Here is a 7,272-nt window from a genome sequence, read left to right as displayed (position 1 = left end):
AACCACTAAATTTTGAAATTGCTAAATTGGGAATTGTATTTCAACCCAGAACAAAAAATGTGCTTGGACGGAACTAAATAACTTGACCAGCCACAACAGTACAGCAGTAACGACAGATTTAGCTGGATATAAATTTGAGGCCTAGTATTTAGGCGCTGGGTGACAGGTATAGGTTTACTGACAGAATTAGACTGGGATATGGCCAAAAAATAACCACACTATTGATGGTTAAATGCACTTGGTGTGACAGCTTGACAAACCACACCATTGAGGGTTAAATGCACTTGGTGACAGGCGCAGCTTGCCCCTGATGTAGTATATGGCCAAAAAATAAACAGACTATTGCTGGTTAAATGCACTTGGTGTGACAGCTTCACCCTGATGTAGGCTTTAGCCAAAAAACAACCACACCATTGAGGGTTAAATGCACTTGGTGACAGGCGCAGCTTGCCCCTGATGTAGTATATGGCCAAAAAATAAACAGACTATTGCTGGTTAAATGCACTTGATGTGACAGCTTCACCCTGATGTAGGCTTTAGCCAAAAAACAACCACACCATTGAGGGTTAAATGCACTTGGTGACAGGCGCAGCTTGCCCCTGATGTAGTATATGGCCAAAAAATAAACAGACTATTGCTGGTTAAATGTACTTGATGTGACAGCTTCACCCTGATGTAGACTTTAGCCAAAAAACAACCACACCATTGAGGGTTAAATGCACTTGGTGACAGGCGCAGCTTGCCCCTGATGTAGTATATGGCCAAAAAATAAACAGACTATTGCTGATTAAATGCACTTGGTGTGACAGCTTCACCCTGATGTAGGCTTTAGCTAAAAAACAACCACACCATTGAGGGTTAAATGCACTTGGTCGCAGCTTGTGCTGGCGCACCACAAGACACAAAATGGCCGCCGATCACCCCAGAAAAAAGTGACTGACAAACGGTCTGGGCAGCCTAAAAACAGTGAGCAATTGAGTATCAGCAGCTCAATGATCCACAGCTGCAGATCGATCAATTAATCAAGTCTTTGGAGGAGTTAATCTGCCTAATCTCGCCCTACTGTCGCAGCTGCAACCTCTCCCTACACTAATCAGAGCAGAGTGACGGGCGGCGCTATGTGACTCCAGCTTAAATAGAGGCTGGGTCACATGGTGCTCTGGCCAATCACAGTCATGCCAATAGTAGGCATGGCTGTGATGGCCTCTTGGGGCAAGTAGTATGACGCTTGTTGATTGGCTGCTTTGCAGCCTTTCAAAAAGTGCCAAGAAAGCGACGAACACCGAACCCGAACCCGGACTTTTACGAAAATGTCAGGGTTCGGGTCCGTGTCACGGACACCCCACAATTCGGTACGAACCCGAACTATACAGTCCGGGTTCGCTCATCCCTAGTAATAACATATTAAAAGATACATCCTCCTATATCCGGCTGGGACAAGACCCCACTCCCGAATTCCAGCTCAGATTAGAAAAGATTCTTATCACAGCACTTGATGCCCAACTTATAACTCATGAATAAATGAAATACATGTTTAACAATAAAACTAAGATACCTACGTTTTACGTATTACCCAAGAAGGGATTGACTCTATTGAAAGGATGTCCTATAGTAGCAGTAATATATTCTCTATCCCATAGGGTTGGCATATAGAGATGGCCTTGCGGTTCGCCCGGCGGTCGTTTCACAGTGAACTTCGCCGAACATATGGAGAAATTCACGCCCGCCATATTCTTTTACATTGTGAAGAACTTTGACCCATGACACATCGATCAGGTGGTACAGGACAGCCAATTGAGACATTTCAGCACATGGACATACCCCCTACCTTATAAATAAACCTGATCTGGTCGCCATTTTACATTCAGTGTTTTACCAGTGTAGGGAGAAGTTGCTGTGTGGAGCAGGGACAGACTGTCAGGGACACCAAACGCTAGCTAATATGGCCACAAAAGTCATTTTAAGCACTAGAAATCATACTTAAGGAGAGGATTGTGGAACATCTAAAATCCCATGGATTGAAAGATGAAAAACAGCATGGGTTTACTTCAGGGAGATCATGTTAAACTAATCTTATTGATTTTTTTGATTGGGTGACTAAAATAATAGATGGAGGAGGTGCAGTAGACATTGCTTATCTAGACTTTAGTAAGGCTTTTGATACTGTCCCACATAGAAGGCTTATCAATAAAGTGCAGTCTTTGGGCTTGGACTCCCATATTGTTGAATGGATTAGGCAGTGGCTGAGGGACAGGAAACAGAGGGTTGTAGTCAATGGAGTATATTCAGACCAAGGTCTTGTTACCAGTGGGGTACCTCAGGGATCTGTTCTGGGACCCTTATTGTTTAATATCTTTATCAGTGAAATTGCGGAAGGCCTGAATGGTAAGATGTGTCTTTTTGCTGATGACACAAAGATTTGTAACAGGGTTGATGTTCCTGGAGGGATACACCAAATGGAAAAGGACTTAGGAAAACTAGAGGAATGGTCAAAAATCTGGCAACTAAAATTTAATGTTGATAAGTGCAAGATAATGCACCTGGGACGTAAAAACCCAAGATCAGAATATAAAATCAGTGATACAGTCCTAACCTCAGTATCTGAGGAAAGGGATTTAGGGATCATTATTTCAGAAGACTTAAAGGTAGGCAGACAATGTCATAGAGCAGCAGGAAATGCTAGCAGAATGCTTGGGTGTATAGGGAGAGGAATTACTAGTAGAAAGAGGGAGGTGCTCATGCCGCTCTACAGAGCACTAGTGAGACCTCATTTGGAGTATTGTGCTCAGTACTGGAGACCATATCTCCAGAAGGATATTGATACTTTGGAGAGAGTTCAGAGAAGAGCTACTAAACTGGTACATGGATTGCAGGATAAAACTTACCAGGAAAGATTAAAGGACCTTAACATGTATAGCTTGGAAGAAAGACGAGACAGAGGGAATATGTGTCATGGAACCATGAACCAGACGTACAACAAGAGATAAGTGGAAATAAGAAGGCTTTATTGAAAATCAAGCCGTGAGGCAAAAGTCCAAACGGATGGCTAAACCGAAGCAGGGTCTTGCGAAGCCAGAGGTCAGGAACCAGAAGGGTAGTCAGACGAAGCCAGGATCAGGAACCAGCAGGGTAGTCAGACGAAGCCTGGATCAGGAACCAGCAGGGTAGTCAGACGAAGCCAGGATCAGGAACCAGAAGCAGCAGCAGTCTTAGAAGCATGTGAACACAGGAGGACCAAGCAAGGAACTGAAGCCACAGACCTCCTATATATGTGAGCTAGGCATCCAGCTCCTCCCAGTGGGAAGGAGAAGCCGCAGGGTGGGAGGCTACAAGAAACCCAGAAACCAAGATGGCCGCCAGCACATGTCAAACGAAGGAGAACAGCAAGAAGGTAAGACCATGACAGTACCTCCCCCTCAAGGGCCCCTCCTCCGCGGAGTAAAGAACGGTTTCTGAGGGAAGCGTGCGTGGAAGGCTCGGAGCAAGGCAGGAGCATGGACATCTGCGGAGGGAACCCAGGAACGCTCCTCTGGACCATAACCACGCCAATGGACCAAAAACTGCACCGACCGCGGACCAGGCGTGAGTCCAGGATATTGCTCACCTCATACTCCTCACGATTGCCCACTTGGACCGGACGAGGCCGAGGAACCGAGGAAGTGAAACGATTACACACCAGTGGCTTCAACAGGGAGACATGAAACACGTTGGAGATCCGCATGCCAGGAGGAAGCGCAAGGGCATAGGCTACCGGGTTTACCCTGCGAAGCACTCGGAAGGGACCAACAAAGCGAGGCGCCAGCTTGGGAGTGGGCACTCGAAGGTTGAGGTTGCGGGTGGACAACCATACGCGGTCTCCGACCTGGTAGGAAGGAGCGGGCGCTCGTCTGCGATCAGCCTGGAGTCTCTGGCGCTGCGCAGAGACCTCAAGGGACCTCTGGATCTGTACCCAAGAAGCACGTAGGACGGAAAGGTGATCCTCCACAGCCGGAATATCCTGGGGAGAGAATACCTCCGGTAACACGGCAGGTTGGAACCCATAATTGGCCATGAAGGGAGACGTCCCAGAGGAAGAGATCACCGCCGTGTTCCTGGCAAACTCAGCCCAAGGCAGGAGGTCAACCCAATTGTCTTGGTGATCGGAGACATAGCAACGAAGGAATTGCTCCAAGGCCTGATTGGATCGTTCTGCGGCCCCATTGGACTGAGGGTGGTAGGCCGAGGAGAAAGAGAGATGAATCCCCAACTGGGAGCAAAAGGCGCGCCAGAACCTGGACACAAACTGACTCCCCCGATCCGACACAATCTCCTTGGGCAAACCGTGCAACCGGAAGACCTCCCTGGCAAAAATCGAGGCCAACTCTTGTGCAGAGGGTAACTTCTTGAGAGGAACACAGTGGCACATTTTGGAAAACCGATCCACAATCATGAGAATGACCGTATGGCCTCGGGATGCAGGGAGGTCCACAATGAAATCCATCCCCAGGTGCGACCATGGACGCTCCCCGGTGGCTATGGGTTGCAAAAGGCCCAACGAAAGGTGCCGAGGGGACTTACTCTGGGCACAAACGGAGCATGCCGCTACATATGCGGCGATGTCGGAACGTAGAGAAGGCCACCAGAACAGACGTGAAACAGCCCAGGACAGCTGATTCTTTCCAGGATGCCCCGCGGCCTTGGAGTTATGGTAGGTTCGCAACAACCGAGTGCGCAACTCCTCAGGCACAAAACATCTGCCGTTGGGTCTCCCAGAGGGAGCACCAGATTGAGCCGCCAAAATCTGCTCACCCGGGGGAGAGGTCAGGCTGGTGCGAATGGCGGCCAGGATCTGATTCGGAGGTATGACCGAAGTCGGAATCGACTCCTCCCCGGACAGCTCGGAGTACTGCCGTGATAAGGCATCCGCTCTGATGTTCTTGTAACCGGGTAGGTAGGAGACCACGTAATTAAAACGTGACAAGAACAGAGCCCATCTGGCCTGACGTGGTGTCAATCTCTTGGCCTCAGAGAGGTAGGTCAGATTCTTGTGGTCCGTCAGGATGAGAACCGGAACCACCGAGCCCTCGAGCAAGTGCCTCCATTCTTTAAGGGCCTGCACGATGGCCAATAACTCCCTGTCACCAATCTGATAGTTGCACTCCGCGGAAGACAGTTTCCGGGAGTAAAACCCACAAGGAAGCAGAGGACCCTCTGGTGTTCTACGCTGAGACAGAAGGGCGCCTACTCCCGTCTCAGACGCGTCCACCTCGAGGACAAAAGGCAACCCAGGGTTGGGATGCGACAGAATCGGAGCCGACACAAAGGCGGACTTTAGAGCCTCAAAAGCTCGGATGGCCTCGAGCGGCCAGACCTGGGGATTACTGCCCTTCCTGGTCAGATCCGTGAGAGGCTTGGCTAGCATGGAAAAGTCCCTGATGAACTTCCGATAATAATTACTGAAGCCCAAAAAGCGCTGCAGGGCACGAAGACCACTGGGCTGGGGCCACTGTAAGACAGCCGAAACCTTCTCAGGATCCATGGAGAACCCCTCAGCGGAAATGATGTAACCTAAGAAGGTTACCTGGGATCGGTGAAACTCGCATTTCTCAAGCTTACCGAACAGCTTGTTCTCTCGTAACCGTTGCAACACTCGTCTGACATCCAGAATGTGGGCCTCCATGGATTCAGAATATACCAAGATGTCATCCAAATAGACCACCACACACTGCTGCAACAGGTCACGGAAAACATCGTTGATGAATTCCTGGAAGACTGCGGGCGCATTGCACAACCCAAAGGGCATAACCAAGGATTCATAATGACCGGTCCTGGTGTTAAACGCGGTCTTCCACTCATCGCCCGCCTTGATCCTTACCAGGTTATATGCCGCCCTCAGGTCGAGTTTGGTAAAGACCGTGGCCCCTTTGAGGCGATCGAACAGCTCGGAAATCAAGGGTATCGGGTAAGCGTTCTTGATCGTGATGCGATTGAGACCCCTGTAATCGATGCAAGGCCTCAACTCACCGCCCTTCTTTTTCACAAAGAAAAATCCAGCCCCTGCCGGGGACGAGGATTTGCGAATGTGTCCGCGTGAAAGCGCCTCCCTCACGTACTCCTCCATGGCCTCATTCTCCGCTACCGACAGTGGATAGACTTTGCCACGAGGAGGAACGGCACCAGATTGTAACTCTATGGCACAATCGTATGGGCGGTGCGGAGGTAGGGCAACCGCACGCACCTTATCGAATACATCCCGGTACTCCTCGTATTCAGGAGGCAACAGAGAGTCCGAGGAAGTACACAGCAACTTGACAGGCCCATGGATGCAACTAGCCCCACACTGCGGTGACCACGAGAGGATCTCGGCCGATCTCCAATCGAAAGTCGGATTATGCTTCTGGAGCCAGGGGTACCCCAAGACCACCGAGTAGTGTGGAGACAAAATAACCTGGAGACAGACCGACTCTCTGTGAACGGCACCAATGGCCATCCCCACTGGAAGGGTCTCCTGAGTCACGTGTGGCGGCAGAAGGGGTCTGCCGTCTATCGCCTCAAGAGCCAGTGGGGAACCTCGAGGCTGCAGAGGAATGGAATTGGCGGCAGCGAACACACTATCAATGAACAAACCACCAGCACCAGAGTCCACCAACGCCTGGGTCGTCACCGAGCCCCCGACCCAGGAGAGGACAACAGTAATCAGTGGTTTGTCAACACGGGAAACCGGGGACGAGGAGACTCCACCCAAGATCTGCCCCCGACAGGATCTCAGGTGCGAGCGTTTCCCGGACGGTTCGGGCATGCCAACCGAAAATGCCCACCGAGACCACAGTACATGCATCGGCCCTCGCGTCTCCGGAGTACCCTCTCCCCCTCGGACAGGCGAGCAAACCCCAGCTGCATGGGTTCACCCCCAGACAAGTCATCCCCAGGAGGCGTGGGAGGAGAGGGAGGCACGGGTGGGACAGCAAACGTAGGCGCCAATCTGTTAGAAGACCTCCGCAGGCTCTCCTTAAAGGAAGGTCTCTCCCTGAGTCTGGTGTCAATCAAAATCAGGAAAGAAATAAGAGACTCGAGCTCCACTGATAGGTCCTTAGCTGCAACCTCATCCTTCAAGGCATCCGAGAGACCATGAGAGAAAGCAGCGACCAGAGCCTCATTATTCCAGCCCACCTCTGCTGCCAGGGTACGAAACTCAATGGCGTATTCAGCTACGGATCGTGAACCCTGTCTGATGGACATAAGGAGCTTCGCAGCAGAGGCAGCACGAGCCGGCACATCGAATACCTTCCGAAG

Source organism: Bufo gargarizans, chromosome 1 (genome assembly GCF_014858855.1).
Source record: "Bufo gargarizans isolate SCDJY-AF-19 chromosome 1, ASM1485885v1, whole genome shotgun sequence".
Taxonomy (NCBI): domain Eukaryota; kingdom Metazoa; phylum Chordata; class Amphibia; order Anura; family Bufonidae; genus Bufo; species Bufo gargarizans.
The sequence above is the reverse complement of the archived record's forward strand: the minus strand, read 5'-3'. Positions refer to the sequence as shown.